We start from the raw sequence: 21,539 nt of genomic DNA, 5'->3' as shown, positions 1-21,539 counted from the left end.
AGATTGGGAGGGGACATAGGCCTACCTACAAACATGAAGCCCCAGGAGCTGGCCAGAGAAGCACATGAAAGGGGGCATGTGTGAAACCTTTTAGATGGGCATAATTCATAACAACTTTAGCTGTGTCACCACTAGCAACTGAGATGTCCTTAAGACTACTCTGTGTCATAGAGGCACTCCAGCATAAGCCAGCCTCCATCCATTCCCACCCTCCAGAGCAATACAGCCTTCTGCAGACTGACTCTGAGGAACTGCCTCCATGCTGTGCAGACTCCCAGACTGTGCCCAGCTTCTTTCTGGGCACCTAACACAGACCAAAACTGTGCCACAACTTCTTGACTCAGCAGGATGGACAGCAAGAGACCAGGGAAGAAAGATACTGCAATGTGCAGACATCACCTCCACACTTGAGTTTCCTGATTATTTTTCCCCTCAATAATAGTACTTTTAACACTTTTATTTGTTTTGACAGAAACAAGCCATCTGCGTGTTAAACCAGAATATTAGATTTAAAAAAAGACAATCATTATCAAAGCAGTCTTCACCAAAACATCAGTCCTTTTTGCCTCTTAACCTGCTGTTGTTTGCCCTGTAAGTGTTGTTGGATACAATTAATGAGTCTTTAGATTATAAGAGAGGTTAAGAGCAGGACACAGCTTGATTTCAGAGACCTATTCCAGCCTATATCCATTAAGCACATAAGACAGGAGAGAAAAGGGGCTCTTGGTCATGAACACATTCTGCACAGTTTTCTTTTTGAAACTTACTTTATAATCGTTGTCCTGGCTCTCTCCCTCTCATTTAACCTCATCTGCCTGCCTTTAAATTCATGGAACAGATTTTCACTGCCTTGGACTCTGTGCAATTGGCCATTGCAATTTTTTTTTTTTTTAATTTTTATAAAAACACTTGATACCATTAATCATATTGCCATATGTAATAAATTGGCTGTCTGTGGTACATTGCCTTAAACTGTCACATGGTTCCAATCACAGCCCTGCCAACTGGTTGTTGGAAAGTCTGACTCTTCCTCTCCGGCGTGCCGATGACGGGGAGCGCCGGGCTCTGTCCTGTGCGTTAATGACCTGCCGGCCGCCTCGCGGCACCGGGGCCAGGAGTTACAAGTACACACATGTTTGTAAGTGCCGCTGTACATAAGCAATAATCTGCTTGATATCAAAGCCACATCGTTACCAAGTCAGCTTTCTGACAGCGTTTGCGAGGTTTGAAGGCTAATTCGGTGCATCTCTAATTTGCAGCTTAAGTATCTGCCAGAGTGAAAGGTGGAGGAGTGGGGGGAAGTATTAAATTTAGCTGTGTAAAATAATTCAGGGAACAAGAACACTGCTCCTGTGATTTGGCTTTTGCAACTGTCAGGGCTCTTGTCAAGGCACAGCTGGAATGCTGTGGATTTATAAGAACAATAGAGTTATTGGGAGGAGGAGGTGGGGAGAAAGGCATAAAATGCTATTTGTAGCTCTTCAGCTAACACTTTGACACACGCTCTTTGGATCTTTCTAAGTAGGCATGGACAGACTGGTTTAAATGGACAAAATCCTTGAGACACCACACCTCCTGATCCTTTACTGAAGATTGTCTTGATTTTTTGCTCAGAGCAGTGGAAAAAAAATCTATTGATTATAAAGAAAGGCTCAGAAAAACATCAGTAGTTTTGAATATTGTGAACTGTCTTTCTACATGTCAGCTGAACATGGGGAAGGAAAAGGACACTACTGTAATGAAATTAGTCATATAGTGGTTTGGGTTGGTTTGGAAACAACCTTAGAGATAATTCAGTTCTAACTCCCATGGCAATGGGCAGGAACACCACCTATTAGACCAAGTTGCTCAAAGCCCCATCCAACGTGACCTTGAATGCTTCAGTCGTGCTGCCCACAACTTCTCTGGGCAACAGGTTCCAGTGCCTCTGCCCTCCCACAGCTAAGAATTTGTTCCTAATATCTAATTCAAACATGCCTTCTTTCAGTTTAAAACCAATTTCCCTTGTAAAAAGTTGCTCTCCAGCTCTCTTGCAGGCCTGCTTTAAGGTCTCCCCAGAACCTTCTCTTTTACTGGCTGAACAACCCAAATTCTCAGCTTGTCTGAAGTGCTCCAGCCCTCTGATAATCTTCATGGTCTCCTCTGAACTCACTCCAACAGGTCACAATAATTTATATGATTTTAGAGCCCCAGTCAGAGATCAGGGCCCCACTGAATTAATTATGATGGAAAGGCATAGAAAAGACAGTTTCTGCAGTCAAGAGATTTTAGTCTGATCTTCAGGTTCACTGAGATTGTTCTCCTCTCTCAAACATTCCAATTCCTGCCGGCTCTTAGCTGAAGAAAATATAGATACCTCTACAGATATAAAAGGTATAAAAGAGCACCATTGGGACACCTGTTCTCACAGATTCTTGATCAGACCCAGAAAAGGAAGCCAAATAGAGAAAATAAAAAAAATATTTGGAGAGAGCAAACAGCCCTCTGGCATCCAGATACTCAAGTTCTCTTGGCTACATTGAGGAAAGGTGCCAGCTGTAGTGACGCTGCAGTGATGTAAAAGTTAAAATGTACCTCTAGACAGAGCATATACATACAACGCTGATCCATTCATATTCTAAAGGCTAGCCAGCTTTTTGCTACTTTGTTTCATCTATGAATCTATCTAGGATGAATAATTAGAAAAGTAAATCCTGCCATTTTATTACTGTGCCCATGTAATGAGCTAATGAGACATTATAACCACCATGCTGGAAGAAAATTATGATTTAAAGCTCAGTAGCATGGGAAACTCCAGACTCGTGGGAGCTGCTACTCGGCACTGGACTTTGGTCTTGAAGTCCTTGACCTCACTCATATATACAAACAGGCACATAAATGCGAGCTAAATGCAAAATAAGCACAGGAATTCAAATTCTCAAAGAAAAAATATATTATCCCCTCTGATCTTAGACAGCTTTTTTTTTTTTTTCCCCAAGCTGTTCCTCAGCTTCGCTTGATATTTTTCTTAGAAGATATCTCCAGTTTTTGCCTCACAGGCTTTTCTTTACTCTGAAGTTACCCTGAGAGGATTTTTCCTCAGAGGTCTTGATCTTTCAGACCTTTCTACCTGTGTTTAACCCAACATGTGATAAAAATCCCAGTTGTAGAATCATTTGTGAGAAACAGACAAGTATGCACAAAAATGCTTACAGGATCTCAGATTCACAAGAAAAAAACTAAATAGTTGTCAAATTGAAAATGCACAATACTGAATCATGCTGTCAAAAAGCTGACACCTCTACAATGCTTGGTATCTTACTACCTACTGGTGACATTTATGAGGGGTTTTGTTTTATTTAAAAAAAAAAAAAATTTTCACAAGCCTGAAAACTAAAGCTCTTGAAAGATTACATGAAACATTGCCAGGCTGACTTTCATGAGCATATCACTTTCTGAAATTTATATAATCAAGGGCATAATTTTAGAGGTGTCTGTAGATGCCTTACAGTATTTCAGCTATAACAAGATAATAGTTTTAATTCTGCATTCTACCCTGCAGTATCTACACAGAGCAGACTTGTCAGGTGAATTGAGCTATGCATGCTTCCAATACTGCTTTGGTGTAATATGGACCAAATGAAAGACACTATTACCTTCAGCTGGGGAAAAATTTCAATTGTTTGGTCTAGAGGCTTTAAAAGACTTGAGTGAAAAAGCTCCAAGTATTTCTGGAAACACCCAAGTAGAAAATAACACACATATCAAGAAGGAATAAAGGAATAAGCAACTACAGCTATGCTGCATAGTCTCAATATTTTTTTACCAAATGTTTGACCACTGCTGAACCAAAGGTTCAGCTGGTGCCAAAGATTTGCCAAATGCCTTACTAACAGGTAGAGGAAAAAAAAAACTCACTGTAGTTCAGCAAAGTCTTAAAAAAAACAAAGCACAAAACCCCAATCCAACAAACCACACACACAGAAAAAAAACCCACACAACTTAAAATTTTAAGAGATTTGCTCTACAATGCTGTTCAGTTATAACTCAAAGGAATGAGGCTTAATTTGGGGCTCAAATGAAGAGGGAAAAAAGAGCAAGTCACATTCACCTTTCCCAGAAACAAATGGAATTACCATTCATTTTTCAGTATTCTAACAGAAGGGTGGTAGAGAAAGGGAAAAAAAAATCAAATAAAAACCCCAAAATCAAAACACTTCATTCCTCTAATTTGCAGACTCTGCAAATTGCTCTGACTAAAGCAGCAGCCCTTTCTCAGTTTGAGCAATTGCATAAAGCAGAAGTTGCCTGATTCTCTTTAGTATAACTTTACACACATGATGTTTGCCTCATATATATACAGCCTCCAGTGTGAAAGGAGGAGACTGACTCAAGAGTAGGCATATGCCTAATTTAAAGCTTGTAGGCACATCAAGTCAATTCAAGAAGCCTTTAGAGGTTAGGTGTTTCATTTGTCATTACACTGCTAAGAACACAAATGTCTGCAGAATCTCCATAACATGGACTGTCTTTTTTTCCTTTGACTGAGGGCAGACCTCAAAACACTCCACAGCCCTTCTCTCTGGTCACCAGCAACAGGAGCTGAAGGAACAGCACGCAGTTATTCCAGGGTACATATAGGTTAGATATAGGAAAAGATTCCTCCCCCAAAGGGTGCTTGAGCACCGGAAGAGGCTCCCCAGGGAAGTGGTCACAGCACCAGCCTGACAGAGTTCAGGAAGCATTTGGACAACATTCTCAGGCACCTAGTATGATTTTTGGGGTCCATCCCTGCCAAATGATCCTCATGGATCAGGTTCCTGAAGTATATCCATTTTCCAGTAACCATGCAGTAGCATTTTACTGTTAGGCTAAGATATATACTCCTAAAATCTAGCCCTTAACTAAATAAAGGAAAAATGTCTAAGGCAAAATTTCTGAGCTGAGAAATCCAGACCATTATTTTCAGCTACACATCACCTCAAAAAAAAAAAAAAAAAGAAAAATTTGATAAGGTCGTCAGAATACATTTTTAATTTTTTTTATTTTTAATTCATGTGCCAAGTTAACAGCTAAAGGATGTGAGACTTTTTAAGCAGGTTGTGCTCTAGCTATATCACATTATCATTTATAACTGCTTTATGAGAATAATCAAATATATGCAGTAGAATACAATTTTTAGATCAAGTTAAAGAAAAAACACACAAACAAAAAAACCCCAAACCCTCTAGGCCTCTATAGGGTAAATTAAAGCATTTTGTGAAAGGAAATACTGGCATAAACAAAGGCTTTGAATTTCAAATATCCTTCAAGAAGCTCTTAAGTGGAGACTCTATTGCTGATATATAAAAAAAAATTCTGCATTTCGCCTCTACCTCTAAAAATTGCAAAAGAAATAGTCATTACATTAGCTTAGACTCAAAGTAATTTTTCCATTTTTAATGCCTTATGATTACTAAAGGTTTTTAAGCTCCTGAAGAAGGCAGCAACACATATCAAGGAGACAAAACTGGAATGCAAATAACTTTCGAGCTGTCTGTCAATCTAAGAGCAATATACTGAGCTTTACTCTATTTCAACCTTCATGGCTTTTCTGTAGGCTTCAGCCTGTATTACAATAAATTATGCACATGATGACAGGCATTTGCATCTCCACAGATTTGGCTCCCAAATTCAAAACTGATGTGCCAAAGCTCAGAACCCTCTCAAAAATCTTTCTACTGCATCATGAAAAGTCTGGGCAGAATATTGATTTTGTCTGCTTATGGGAACCAGTGAATACTCCTCTGCAAAACTCTGGGGACCATCATCTCTTCTAACACCAGCTGAAGAGCTGGCTGTCCCAGTGTCCCCAGTGCTGCCATTGTCTTCATCCATTGAAAATAATTCCTCTCCTATCATGGAGGTTGAGCTAACGGCTTCATCTAGATCACATGGCAACACACGGCTCCCAGAAGGATGGCCTTCTTCTCGTTCAGTCTTTGAACAAGCACAAGTGCAGCCTCTGACCCAGCATCGAGGAGTTTCTTGCCTCACCCAGTATCTGGCAGCCCTAGCCATCATTCCCATAACATCTCCATCATCAGGCACTGCAGGACTCCGAGAGCTTCCACCATTACCATGCACACTCACAGGTGGGGCATGACTGCTAAATTTGTAGACTGCAGGGGAAAGCAATAAGATTAGATCAAGCAGAATAAAACAAAGATCCAAAGCCAAGAAAAAGCTTGTGTCTGATCACTAGATATTTTAAAGGTGTCTCAGACCACTTCCCCCCAACCTCTCCATAAGCCTTTGAGGAAATAAATTGTTTATCACAAGACGTAGCATCATTTTCCCAAGGTCAGAATTAGGAATTAACTGCACTCCGTTTTGCTGGCCTCTACTGCTGTGAAAACAGCCCTTCCTATCTTCCCAGTAAGGGCAGAGAAACCTCACACTCTGGTTAACTAAGACTGGAACTAAAGCCACAGAAAATTACCACAATGCTCTTGGAATTCAGGGTTCTCCCAGCTCCATACAAGCCACTGTATCAGTCCTGCAATCCATCTAGCATGCTAACTTTAAGAGAAGACTACAGCAAAAAAAAGAAATTTGAAGGAAGGTAAAAACCTAACTAAAAACCATTCTTGAGCTCCAGTTCTTTATTTTTCCTTTCATTAAAGAGCTTAACCCATTTGATTTACTCCTGACTCTTTTTATCACCCCTGCCTCTCTTGTATCCTCCACCCCTCCAATATAGCAGCTCTTGTTTTCTCTGTCTTTCTATCATCTCAGAAGTACTAAGGAAAGAGAGCTTTGACTTTGAAATATTGCTACATAACCTTCCCAGACAATCTTTATCAAGGCCCAGCTGTGGCCTTTGAAAAGGGTTTGTGTTACACAGTCAAATGTGTTCCCAGGCTATGGGAACTCCAACCACACTGAACAGCAAGCACAGAAGGGTCTTTGGAGCTCTCCATGAGCTGACCAGGAAAATTGCCTCCTTGTGAGAGGAGGTCTATGTGTATAAAAAATCTCCACAATTTAGAAGGAGGCTTCCTGCACATGTAAGCTGGCTGTAAGGTCTGGAATCTAGCTGCCTACCTGTTATAACAAAGGCACCTGGCAGCATCCTTCCTTGCAGTTCTGCTGAAAAGAAATCTTTGGGTTCCTCAAGACAAGAGCCCGTAGGAAATTACCGGGCTGCTCCTTCTCTAACTCCAAGCCATACTGGGTGGGGACAAACCCAGTAGAGCCTACATGACATTTGCTCTTGGTGAGCTGCAGAAACGATCTACACAGTGGGAGGGTATCACTGCTGAGGCAAGTAACTCCACTCAAACCATAGTGAACCAGCCTGAACTCCAAGCACTGTATAAAGAGGCCTTGAGTTAAGTTTCAAAGCCAGAGATATGTAACATAAAAGAAGGAATTCTAGAGTAAGCTCTCCATGATGATATTTTTCTGTTTTCTTTGTAAGTAAACAGGAGGTTTTAGCTCTTGGAGAAGAGAGCCAGAGCAAGGACACATAACTAAGGTTTGTGCAGCTGCAAACAGCAACTCTGAAAATGCTAACAAGACAGCCAGAGTGGTGTCACCTAGAGCTCTTTTACTTTTGAACCCTTATTTTGTGGGAGCTTCCTATGTGAATACAGACAAGACAATCAAGAAATAGCAATTGAAATTAAGCAGCACTCATCCCCTTCCTCAGCCAATACTACTACCCCTTTGTCAAAGACAACCTTGAAAGGTCCTTGGTTCATCTTCTCCTCGAGCTGCAGGAGCTGTCTGTCTACGTCTTCTTCTCCGGGATCTAACTGGCCGAGCTCCGTCAGGCTTCTGGGTTTGGCTGTCTGCTGCAACATCCTCTTCCCCAGGGGAACCCAGGACTCTCAGGCTGGTCTGTTGAGCCATTTAAATAGGGTCCACCTAAAGCTAAGAGTAAAGGTCAATGAACAGGGGACCTATCATGAAGTTACCAGTTTCACAAGAAAATGGGAAACAGAATCCAAGAGCTGCAAAAGGATATGTTTAACTCATATGTTACAAAGTAGTCTTAGGGCTAAATCAACACCAACTGACCTTCCCTAGCATAACCAGACCTTACCTTGCAATTAAGCCCTGCTTCTTTTTGAAAGAGCCCCCTTTCCTTATTCCTAGGTAGGAACACAGTGGTAACTCCACTGGTAGGGGAGGTGGAAGGCTATAAGAAGCAAACAAATCACTGGAGGAGGAGCTAACACAGCATCTTCTCATTTGTAATCAGCAAAGCCTTTCCAGGCCTGATGAAATTAGGAGACCACAAAACCTGCCTGTGATGTTTGGGTCTTAAAGGAGCATGCCATCACAAAGTTTCTTTGGTTCTCAAAGAGGCAAAAAGGAAGGTGAACTTCTCCTTCGGCTGAGGTATGATCAGCACAGGGACAAGGGTAGAATAAATAGTTTTTACTTCTTTGTAACATATAAGCATATTTTATCATACTGTTTTCTAAGATTTTATTTCAGTTTTATTCTATGAAAATGTCTGCCACAGTAACTGGAGTAGGTACTTCTTCCTCTCTTCCAGTGGCACTATTTCCCAGATCTTTGAAAATACAGTCTTCTTTCTGGACTGTGTGATCCTTGTACAGCCCCTCAACTTAAGTTCAACTAGCTCATAGATTTTCACTAGCTTAAGTGTTTCTTAGCCTTCTTCTAGCACTATATGAGTTCCTCTGAGACCTTTTCACAACACTTTGAGGACCACAACACTTCACCAAAAGAACCCTCAGGTTTATAGTAAAGAAGAAGCAAATTATTATCTGTGCTGCTTTCTGTACACTTGCTAATGTACAAAGAGAAGAGGTAGATCTAAAATAAAGGACTAAACAAAAGAAAGAGTCATCTCCGAGTCACTTGTCATCTGGTGTTTGAAAGGGCAAAGTTGCTAATGTCTGTGAATGGCAGCCTGTCCATCTGCACACTCCTAGGCTCGGAGATAGTCCAGAATTGAAGAGGGTGGATACACTTTCCAAAAGTACTGAAAACTTGATGAACTTCCTGTGGACATGGGCTGTTTTGGTATTTATGATTATAATCATCACCTTAAAACAAAACAATGTTGAGCCCTGGGTTAGAAATGTAACTGGTAAATCTTGTGTTTTCTCCTTGTCATAGTTCAGGAAGTAGCTAATTAAATGCAGACTTACTGAGTAGCACCAGACCAAAGAAAGCTCACTTCATTTCTGGGCTCTGCTATGTACGTGTTCAGCAATAAAATGCTTTTTCCCCTCCCGACCTGTCAAAGGCAAGGGCATCGTATCATGAGTTAGTGCTGGGGGATGTGGGGGTGGGTAAGGAATGGTGGCCCAGAAGCTGAAGTGGACAAAGGCTTGATGATCCAGCTCATATGACCTAATAGACTGTGTCACTGCCTTTGGGAAATACAAACCTCCTGACACATGCCCTTGGTTGGAAGGTCAGAATAGAAAAGGCCAAGCTCAGAAAATGAAGCCCTCCAGCTGAGAAAAATAATCCAGCCATGGATTGGAGAAAGCTTTATTTTTTCCTCCAACTTTTTTTTTTTTCATATTTTCAGACTTGATACGTTGCTGTAGTGCACTTCACATCTGATTAAATTAGTCACATTGCATTATGCCATATCAAATGTGACATGTTGCAATGGAATGTGAACAGCATATAAAGATGTACTGGCACCACAGAGCTGCTACCTGCTTCTGACACATCACTCAGCAGCAGGTAAGGGAGGCATGCAAGGTTCAAATCCTTCCTTGTTATTTAGTTGTACTTTTGCAGCTAAACAGTAGTTTCTTGTGTGGTTACTTAATTTTGCATCAAATTAGTACTCAGTTACTCCAAGAAACTCTTAACTACCTCACACCTGCTTGTGATAACACACAAGGAAGTATCTAATCAGGATTCAGCCCATCCCTTAAAAGCATACAAAATATGCTAACTAAAAGTAGGCTAGCAAAGTTTAGAGCATATAGACAATTGCAACCTACAGAGAACAGGATAGAGGCATAATGCTATTGCTTGTGTGCATACAGTTAATATTATTTTGGGGGCTGCAGGAATCCCACCACAGGGAAACTCTAAAACGTAGCTCACTGACTAATGCACCTCCTGTTAGGCTGATATCAGTGCAGCTCTTGTGGGGATCTGCAATGAATTGAAACTACTACACCAATGAAGAGCACAAGGAAAACATTAATGTGCTAGTCCACCTTTCTTATGGTAAATGCCCACCCCCTGCATGGCAACATAGATCAAAGGATTAAAGAAAATCCATACTAATTTGACGTCGACCAGACCACTACAAATGCATAGCCCAATTTGTATGCACCCTGGACTTGATGTTTCATCTGGAGTTCTTGCAGGATATGTTGAAAGAGACAGGAACAGTTTCAGAAAGAAGGTCTGTTGAACTACTTGCCAAAAAAAGGTTCTAGCTCGTTACCACTTTTCTTTCATGTTCCTATAAGTTAATACCAGTATCCAGGATATACCAAATGACTGAGCCTTCCTATGAAATGACTACCTCAGCAGTCAGTAAAGCCATTTTGTTGGGTAATCCTAAAAGACCAGAATGGGGAAGTCCTGGTACAGGGCTGGCTATACAGCTTATTTCATATGTATCTAATGAAATATATTTTTTAAACCATGGAAAATTTACGTTGTACTAATCATCTGAGGATGTAAGTTTTTAAGTTGCAATTATTAATTTAACTTTTTTCTCTTCTGCAGTACTGTGGATTTTTGGACAATTGTGGAAGCCCCTGGCTCAGGGGCTTTAGGGAGCCATAGCACAGCAGGAAGCTCTTCTCACTTGAAGAAAGTTCCAGTGATTAAAACGGTTTAACTAGGTGGATGCAATGGGGACTCCCACAACTCAAAGGCAAAGTTGCTAATGTCTGTGCGTGGTATAGAGACACTACATGAAGCTGAAGAAAGAGGTTGGCCTAGCTGGGAGGCTTTGGTAACTCAGTCTCAGCGAGTCTAATTGCAGAGCTCATGCTCATTACCATGTGTTCCCTGGGGAAGTTGTGTCCTATTCTGTGATTCTTTCACAACATCCATCTTTCTTGTTCTGGGAAGAGAATAACCAGGTTCTGACAACTTCCGTGGTGCTTCTTTCACAGTGGAAATCCTTTTGCCAAAGGTACCTGGGCACTGCACTGTCAGGTAAATAGACAGTTACAATATATCTGTGAGAGGAATAGTGCACAGGCAAGAATCATCAAGGTTGTACTCAGCATCTTAACCACATTTTACATTATGCTGTCTGTTTTTCAGACTCTTTCATAACTAAACATGTTCAATCCACATGAATGCAAATTGATATTCTGAATTTTATGATGACATTGTTGAGTATTCTCTTTCTCACAGTTTCTGGTGCTGCCTGCGGGCAGGTATCCCCAAAAAGTGTGTGTGTGTCATAGTGCTTCATGAAAAATGGTTTTGACTAATTAAAATCAGGACCATGGCTGTATACTTAAGAAGAAGCTAACATGCCAGAGTGCCTAAACACACAGACCTTGCTTGGGAAAATCTCCATTGTAGGGTACACCAAGAAGTCAAGCCCACTGAACAATTCTAGTGTCTCTGCAGCAGACCTCTGAAAGCCTCACAGAAAAAGCTATAGCTGACATGGGATATATTTATCTTTGTTTTTCTCATTTTCTGCAATTGGCTAGTTTTGAATATTTTCCAGTGTGTGATCCAGAAAGGGAGGACCAGTCCCATTCAGAGATTGTCTTGGCTTCCCTTTTTTGTCTTTCTGAGGGCCCTCTTTTTTCTCATTCAATTTGATACATATTGAGTAGATGAAATGAATAACAAAAGGCAACTGTGTTGTAATTAATGCACATATGTAAAACCAGTGCTGCATAGCTGACCTTTCCATTTCTGTGTATTTGGCTGGGTATAAAAGAATCTGCCAACACAGTTTTCCATTGGCAATGATGTGTTTATGATTTTACTGTAACACTCTCTGTTTTCTGGTGGATGCATATAGTAAGAAGGCTGGTGATTGTGAAACCAGGTCTTCATCTGAGATAACCCACCATAGTGCTTCTTCAGAAGTTTGAATCAGTTCCAGGAAGATATGTTCTCAACATTCCCTGGATTCATCTGCTCAAGAGTCCGTGCTCCAAATATGGGAAATTTGAAAGAAATACATTAAGTACATGGTAATCTACTCATACCTGCAGCATGCCTGATGGAGAGCAAAGGGCTGATGTTTGGAGGAGACTGATGGGTACAGACTCCCAAAAGAGTCTGAAGAAGCTGTGGGCACCACAAAAAGAACCTCAGGCTCAAGAGGGTATCTCAGGTTGGTTCTGAATTAAAACCACTATGGCTTTCCTCTTAGGCTATGGAAGATCTTACTTGCATGGTTATCATCAAAAATTAGTACCTTCCTGCCACCCCTTACTACATGGCAACATCCATGGGTGGAATAAATTCTATACAGCAACCTAGGCAGACCTTTTCTGAGGCTTTGGGGTTAAGATCATACATGAGTGTATGACCTGGTCTTTGGCTGGTAATGACTTCACATAAATGTGGCATTTGAGCAGCTGCAGTCTGGTTTGGGATTACTATAATTTATACCACAGATGATGCTGGCTCCTATCCAGGCCAGGATCTGGAAGGACCACAGCCTTCATACTCATGATTGGCCCAGTAAAGATGGGGAAATTTGATGCTGCCCCAGCCAGGATTTTAACTGCCTGTTCAGCCATTTGATTTGTCTGGAGACCTGGTGTGCGTATCTCAGTGCTGGGGAATGTAGAGGAAACACAGTTTAATACTGAAGCCACTAGAATGGAAAAACTGCAATGTTGCCCTCCCTCTTCACCCACTTGGTTTAGCCTGATAAGCAAGGAGCATCCAAAGTGCTTCCAGGAACACATGTGCACACACAGATGTGATGATCACAGCATGGCCACTGCTGCAGCCAGAGCCATGTGTTTCCAGCCACCAACAAACCCTGTGCTGCAGAGGCACATTCTGGTGGGCACAATGGGAGCAGGAGCTTCTGCCTTTGCAGGAAGTGTGGGAGGTTTAAACCCTGATAGGGTTAAGGACTGCTATTGCTCCTTTAAAAAGATAGGGAAACTACTGTTTGGTCACTCCTGAGCTTCATGGTTGCCACTGGAGGGTTCAGGTGAATGGGAGAAGGAGGAATTGTTATTAAGCCTAGTTAACATGAGGCCACAAATTTAGGAGTGCAGTTATCTTGGGCTTTGTACAGGCAGGAATTAAGAGATAGAGTGGCCTCTTCAGGAGCCATTTCAGGTCCACTGAGATCTGAATGGCTGCCTAAGGCTTTTCCCCTGCCCTGGCTTCATGGAGACCTCACAGGCACCACCCTGGTGACTTGATCATTGCAGTTTGGGTGAATCCAGACCTTCAAGCTCAGATACCCTCACAAGTTACTGCAGGGCTACAAGGGACTATTAGGAAATAAACTCAGTGAATTTTGCTGCAGAAAGGCATCCAGACATTTCCCTGTGTACTGCTCTTGTGGAGCTGCCTGCTGTCTGCCAGCCCCTGGGAGTCCCTTGAGAGAGAGCAAAGGTTGGTAGCTGCTGTTTAGGGGCAAAGAAACAGAAGCAATGGGAGGTACGGGTGCACAGAGCCACAGGGTGGGCCAGAGGAAGGTTTAGAATTAATGATTGTGATTGACTATTTGTTTATTCTTCACCCTTAACTGGCAAAGGCTCTTCTGACTGTCATTCAAAACAGACAGAAGCAAGGCAGCTGGTATTTTGTGAGTGGGGAAAAGAAGATGCCTGAGGGACACCTTCAACTCCCTAGAGGTGCCATTGGTGAAATGAGCATGGTTAAGAGGCCACTTTCTTTGGTAGCAAATTAAGTCTAATCTGAGGAGCACCCAGAAGGGCTTGTGAGCTCCCATAGCCAAGTGCTCGCCCCTGATGAGGCCACGAGGTCCCTCATGCTCCAGCTCCTACAGGAAAGAAACCTGGGCGTGTGTGAACCAGACTCTAGAAAGGAGCCAAACTCTGGCACACGGCCTCAGCATCTTGACATAACCTCTTTCAGGAGGAAGACAGAGGGAAGGAAATCTGTCTCAGAGGGCTTTCCCTCAGTGTTTAGTGGAGCCTCTCTACGCTGCTTCTGAAGCCCAGCAGCCTCTTGCCTGCTATTTTACTCTTCATACCCAGGCAGCAGGTTACAGTTTCGCTGGTAGATATGCAGCCAACTTGTCAGGATGTTTTCCAGTTATCTACAGCCAGGCATCATAGCAGAGTGCAAGCTAATCTGCTAGCTACTGAATTTGCATATACACAGGCTTTAATAGCAGTGAAAGGCACTTTCTGTGAACTCTGTAGCTCTTATACAACATTTTCAATTAATATCTGCTCACTCGAGTTAATGGATTTCTCCCATAATATTTACAAGACTGTATAGACTCTCTCTTTTGACTAATTAACACATCTTTAAATTCCTTTGACTAAAGCTTTTCGTTGTCTAGTGAGTAATATTTAATTTATCAGGCTTTAGATCCAACTGTTTGGGGGGAGGAGTCACAGGCTTATTAAAAAACAGTCTTTAATATTCTGTCTTCTCATAGTAAGACAATGTAGCAAGTCTTCCACTACATCCTTTGGTATTGTGAAAGCTTCCATTTTATGTGTGCTTTCATTTTAATGGTGCCATTTCACTTTATGTGGGAAGCCAGGGTAACTGATTTTTTCAGAGCTGATGGTTCAGAGGACTAAACCTTCACTCCAAACCTCATTCTGCTTAAAAGAAATACACAGCACCATGAAAACTGGCATTGCCTTTGTCCCAAGAGACTGAGCAATGCTTTGTGATGAAAATTATCTTTGCCTGAAGCCAACAGAGGAAAAAAAAAAAAAAAAAAAAAAGACAGGATAAAATCCTCTACCATCTACCACAGCTTCTGTCACCAGAATTGCTGAAGAACTGGAGATACAGTCTTCCATATTGCAAAAGTTACTCACAGCCTTTATGAAAAGAATATATTAGAAGCTGATGCCTTCAAAATAGAGCTCCACACCTCCATAGCTAGAAGAAAATTAAGTCTGGTTTCCCTCACAATGACACCTCAGTATCAACCACACATTTGATTTTCTCAAGGTGCACATGTCTGCTCTTCCTGGAGTGCCTGCTTCTGGACTCATGTCATCAGGCACGGACAGCTGACTCTTTTTAATTCCTCACTTCAGCACCTCCGTGCTACAATTAAAGTTTATCCACAAGAATAGTCAATCGAAGTAGATAGCACAGATCTTTGTAAGAGGAGACCTTTAAGGAGCAATAAAAACTTTGTTTTAAAAAAACCACACAAGTGGCATCTGATTTAGCAGCCTTTGAACTCAGCAGCCTGAGTGTGGAAGTTCAGGGTGTATGGCTATTTGTTCAGGTGGATACTACTGACACATGAGGGTCATATTTTTCAGCTTTTCTTTCCTATCATAACAGTAGGAGATTTCTTTTTAAAACAAGAAAAATACAGTTGACGCCATAGAGAGAGTGAAGAGGACAATCTGTCTCTTCTAATCCTTGCAGGGACTTTCATGTTTAAATCATATAGCATGGTAGTCTCAGACCCTCAAAAAGAGATTTGAGTATCAATATTCACTAGTAAGGGTATCCCTACTAGGTAAATTGAAGAAGATTTCTACTTTTTCTTTCTGAAAAAAAATATCTGTTTCATAAGACTCCAAGTATTACTTAAAATGCAATAAGTACTAAGATGCTTGCACATAAAGGTAAAAAAGCAACAACAACACAGACTAGCTTACACTTTTTCATCATTTTATTTCTATAGTGAAATTTACTTTCCCACATGGAAAAATAAACCAAATAGTAATATAGGTCCCTAAATGTATTTTTCATAATGACCTTATAATAAGCAAAGCTGGTGGCCTCACATGTTATATAGTTCTATTAAAATAAAAGTGCCTGCTTATTAACTTCCCCTACCCAGACATTTTTTGCTGAAGTTCTCAATACCAGGTGTCTACCTATGCTGACTGGTTTTAAAAATCTTTTTGTCAATTTTTTCCCAGCTATTTTTCAATCTACTTTAGAAAACCAGCAAGGGTATTGTTCTTCCCAAATTTAAAATTCTGGTAGTCTTAACTTTGAGGCTTTTGAAGGCCTTATGCTTCAAAACAGGGATCTGGTATTTGGCGCAGTGTGACCTTTCCAAAAGGAGGCGATTTACCATGCAAACCCTTCAAAATATGAAGCATCAAGATTCTGAAGTGTTAGATTTTAAGAGCTTCATGTCTCAAGCTCTGGTTCCTATTAGGTATGGTCTAGACAAAGATGAAACAACATTTTCTCAAATTTTTCAAATTCCTGGCATGGATAGGTTGGAGCTGGGTGGAGATTCGATGCAAGCTCATGGGAGCTCTTTCATGCTCACAGTGGACACCCAGCAAAGCACCAGCAGCCTGGCTCAGTGATAGCTGTTCTCATGGTTCCTTTGTTTTGCTGTCTTATTGGAAATATCAGAACACTCAGAGCTGTTGAGGACCCTAATAATGGCAGTCCTTTAAATAAATGCTGTGCTTTGTATAATACATGCATAATACTTAGTCTCCTATGCACACACCTTATATAAAAGAGTCGTATGTACTCATATGCACAGGTGCACATGGGTTGTTCTGAAAGTTCAGATTCTTCATGCCTCAAATTCAGGACTTGAAATTATTGAATACTTTGGATCTTTATTTCTGTGGGCCCTAGTTCATCATTGATAAAGACAACAATCTATCTTTCTTTTGTATCAGTGGTGTGAAATTATTCTTCCTTACTATTTGAGGCCATCCAGTTCTACAGTGAGGTGTACCATAAACTTGTCCACAGAGACAGGAGGCATTCTGTCTTCTGAGCAGTATTTGAATGTTGTGAAATACATAAAACACATGACCACACACTGAAAAGATGAAAGACAACATTGAATAGTTGTTCACTCTTTCAAACATTGAGTCCTGCAAAGATCCAATGGAAGGAATGGAATTTGGTCAGGTAACAAAGAATCTTATTTAAACACGACATTCATTCAAGGACACTCTGAATTCTGAGTTTGAGATCTTAATACATGCTTGCTTATGCATCTTCTTTTTTTATCTTGTATTCCATAAAATTATTTTAATTTTGTTTGTGTGATACAATCTGAAGCATGAAAGGATCACTTTGGCGAGCAAACACTGCCATTCATCTGTACTGTAGAATTAATTTCATTTGTGTCTGCTGAAAACAAAGCATGGTGAATATACTTCTTTTTAAGTGTGTCAGTGTAAAATGACATTTAACATAGAAGCTATCTTCAATTAAAAAGGAAAAAAAGTAGTGAATAAGGGAAGAAATGAACAAAAGAAACAGTATGCCCAAGAAAGTACTAATTTAGACTAGCAAAGAGCTGAGAAGAGCTATTGAGCAATTTCATTATCACATCCTTTTCAAAGAAGGAAGGCTCCTGCTTTCCTATTTCACGATAATTGGATGAAGAAATGTGGGTGGGAGCACAATTCATTGCAGAATTTGATGAATTATTTACTAATTAAGGAGAGAAACGGATAGTATGAGCTATATTATTTTGATATGAATGTTCCTTTTACTATATTATTTATACACATGCAATTGTTGCTTTTATTAACTAAGAGGTTAATCACTTGAATGGGATGCTTTGCATTCTTTACAATTACATACCCCAGCAAATTGGCTAATTTTATGTGAAAAAAAATAACCTAGCAATTTTTCTGGTACTTATCTGTATAGTGCAGTTTAATAACATTTTTGCACTGTGTAAAATGAATAAACCAGCTGGTCTCGTGTTTTGGCAGCAGCACTGCACATTGCACCATGGCACTCAGAGGCTCAGGAGCGCTCGTCGGGGTCCAGGCGCACTGCAGAGGTGATGACACACAACTCCCCCAGGCTGGAAGATGAACCTGATGACGAACTGTGCATCCAGGCATCCTGTTCGGGGGCAGGCTTGTAAATGACTTCAAAGGTGACTGCTTCATATTTTTCTGCAGCTGGGAGTGCCATTTTATTCTAGGAATGTTGTATCTGTAGCAAACCGATCTCTGGCTAAACTTGGTGAAATTAAAACTGCCCTGCTCTGTGTGTTACACCCCGCTAGTGCAGGATGCAGAGAGCCCCTCCTGCACTCAGCCCTTCAGTTTCAGGGGCTGAAGGACTCATCCCTCACACTGCCGTGAAGCCTCGATGTCTCTGCATGCAGAGCACTGGTGCCATTAAACTGCCCACAAGCCTTTCCCCCTGTACCATCAGCCAGACTGATCTGACAAGCCCCTTGATGGTAACTCCTCTCTGCTGCTGTTCCACAGAAAGCACATCCAGGGCTTTGTGAACTAGTGCTGTTCAGATGAGATCCAAATAATGGAAAATGTGCCTAAAGGGAAAGGATTTTTCATCTGGACATCTCTTCATATCTAGATCAACTCACCAGAACACCAGAGCCCACACTGTAGCTGTCCATACCACTTAATTTATTTTTTTTTTAACACACAAATAGATTGTTTAAAAAAAAAAACCCAAACATATGGTCTCCAGATAGAAACACCTACCCCTATTTAAAATATATAAAAATATGAAAGAATCTCTGTTTAGATTCCACATTTACATACCCCACCCTTTCTTTCCTGGTGCATATAAAGACATTGATATGTTAACATCATTTGTTAGTCATTAGAAAAGCAAGTAAAAGTACGTGGTTTGGGTTGGTGATGTAATAAGTTATTTAATGATTTTCACTGATTCAATGAAAAAGTATATCTTACTGTTCACTAGAGATGGGGATGGGAAGTTAATATACATTTTGCTTTAGATATGAAGCATTTTGGGAACATTAATGCATTTTTTTTCAATTGTAACCACATGGGGTTTTATTAAATTTTAAAATGAAAAAAAAGTGCAGATGGGGCAGCTCAGCCATCTAGCTCACTTTTCACATCTTCATAACACACCATAGTGCAGCCAAACCAAGCATTCATGACTGCAGCCCTGGGAAGGTCTGGGGAAAGCCTGAACCTTGCAGTGAAGGAGTCCATTCCTCACTGCCAGGAATAGACATTTTTTTCCATTTATAAAACTCTTCCCTCTGCAAGAGAGCACAGGAAGACTCTGACTGTTGTGGTTGTTCTGTGCAATCATCCTTCTTTTACCATGCATTACTGGGACATGGCTGAACATGACCCAGGAGTCCTCAACAGTTGAATCCAGGAGAAAAAATATTCTTAACTTGTCCAAGATGATTGAACTTCCCCACCAATTGGCAGCTATGTTCTAAAGAAGACATGAGTCAAACATAAGTATCCAACAGAATATCCAACAGAGTATCCCAAAAGAAATTAAAGGGTGAGGAAATAATAATTATAGTAGCAGAGAGGCACAGTTTGTGTTCTCCAGTTGTCCAAGGAAGAAAGCATCCTTACAGCACAGAAGCATGACAGAACTTCAAATCATTATCAAGTTTGGCAGACAAAATTCACTTTCAGAATCAATTTCATTTGAAAATAGTTGTTCCACTAAGACAAACAAAACATACACATAAATATAATAAAGAAAAACATTCTTATGGAACAGTAGTGGAAAACCTTCCATTTAATAATGTCAAAATATGCTAAGGAAAAGAATAAGCTTAATGACTATTATCAACCTATTTCATGGAGCTGTGGATGTGTAATTAAAAGAATTTTTCCAAGTGAATTTCTTTTTACCTTACTAAAATACTTCATTTCAGGAAGACTAAATTAAAAACTCCATCAACATTGACATCTTTCTCTTAAACATTTATTAATTAACAACTATGTCTCCTTCTTTTAATGGAAAATCCATCAATCAAAACTTTTTTGCTTGCCCCTATCTTTCTGTTGTTGGAAAAATCAAGCTCCTATTCTGGGCTGGGAAGCAGCCCTTAGGCATAGAGATGCACAAGAGGCTGTGGGAGGTTCTGGGGCCCTCAGGAATGGGGACCATCAAGCCTGAGAATCCAGGAGGTCTCGTCCCCTCAGGCATCACTGCTGATTTGAGCACAAAGCTGGGCTGGGGGCAGAAGCAGGCTGACCTTTCCTTCCTGGAGCCTCAGCATGTGGTGTCACAGCACGGAGGCTGAAAATGGGGGAAGGAATATCCTCATTCCAGGACTCCCCCCCAACTCCTGCCACATAGGCACAGATTCTCCTAAGACACCAATCCAACCATGTAACTTATTGGGTTCAAGACACCCAGTCAAAGCCTGAACCTGTGAAGAAGCTGAGTGCTGAGCTGGGCTGCTGACTTGTAGCAAAGACAGACAAAAATGAACGCAGTTTTGTGATAGCGCTGCTGGAAGGAATATGCTGAACAGTCTTTGCACTTAATTTTGCCTCATCTTGAATAGAAGAGAGGCAAATAACCCAATGGGATGTGGCACTCTAATATCAGGAAAACCAAGAAGTCACAGTTTTCCACACACACTTTGATGTCATCTTGTGTTTTTCCCCGTCTTTCTCAGCTTTAAGAGTCTTGCATTTGCTTGGGTGCTATGAGAAAGCTGCACTGGTCAAGTGAACCCATTGTGACGCTTCAATATATCTGGGCTAGCTGTATCTGCACTTTTAAAATGAAAATTTAATAACAGTACATATGGTTATAATTAAAGAAAAATCCATTTACATCTTAAAATGTACGCATTTTATTGAAACCAGGCTACATAAACACATCTGGAACACAGCTTTAGATAAAAAGCATATGCGGGGTCTGATTCTGTCACTGCTTATGCTGGAATAAGTAAAAATTTACACCATCAAAGTGGGTTGACAGGTGTAAGGCCAGTGAGAGATCAGAATCTGACCTTGAGCCTTTCATTTCAACAAATAGAACACTGCCAAGTTTCACTTCAATCTTGCAACTTGGAAGAGAGTGGAACCAAAAGTTTATAGCCCATATGAAGGATTATTGTATTACGAGTAACTGAAGTTTATAGAAAAATTATTTCCAATGGTTAGACCTATGGTTCCAGTTTCCACTAAAGCAGACAGAAGAACAGGCAGTAACTTCTCAGCTTTAGTAGTTTTATTTTTTAATTGAGATGTCTGTACTCTAAGCAATGTCCAGCATGTACTACTACAATTAGTCCATCCTCTATTCTATCTTTCTGAGTTTAAAAGAAATGTAACTGCAAATAATTGTATCATATTTAATCAAGTAGTCTCTCCGTTTTTTTTCATGGGCTTACCTTCTCTTTCAGGAGTGCTCCACCAGTAGATAAAGAATCTGTAGACCTAAAATGCACGAAGTCCTGAGTACTTGCAACATGTTCTGAAATAAACAGGTAATACAATCTTTCAGCTCTGCTCAGAACAGGACCTCAGCAGTGACACATAAACCAGACAGGTGGGTTCACTCACTTGGAATTGCAGGTATCTTTGGGTTAAATGTATTCCCTTCCTAGCAGAATTCCGAAAAAAAGTCAGCCAAACCATTATGGCAGGATGTTAAGCATGCAATGTGTTGCATTATGGGACACAAAGCACATTCAAGATAAATACAGTCCTTCTTAT

The sequence above is a fragment of the Taeniopygia guttata genome, chromosome 2 (assembly GCF_048771995.1).
Source record: "Taeniopygia guttata chromosome 2, bTaeGut7.mat, whole genome shotgun sequence".
Lineage (NCBI taxonomy): Eukaryota > Metazoa > Chordata > Aves > Passeriformes > Estrildidae > Taeniopygia > Taeniopygia guttata.
The sequence above is the reverse complement of the archived record's forward strand: the minus strand, read 5'-3'. Positions refer to the sequence as shown.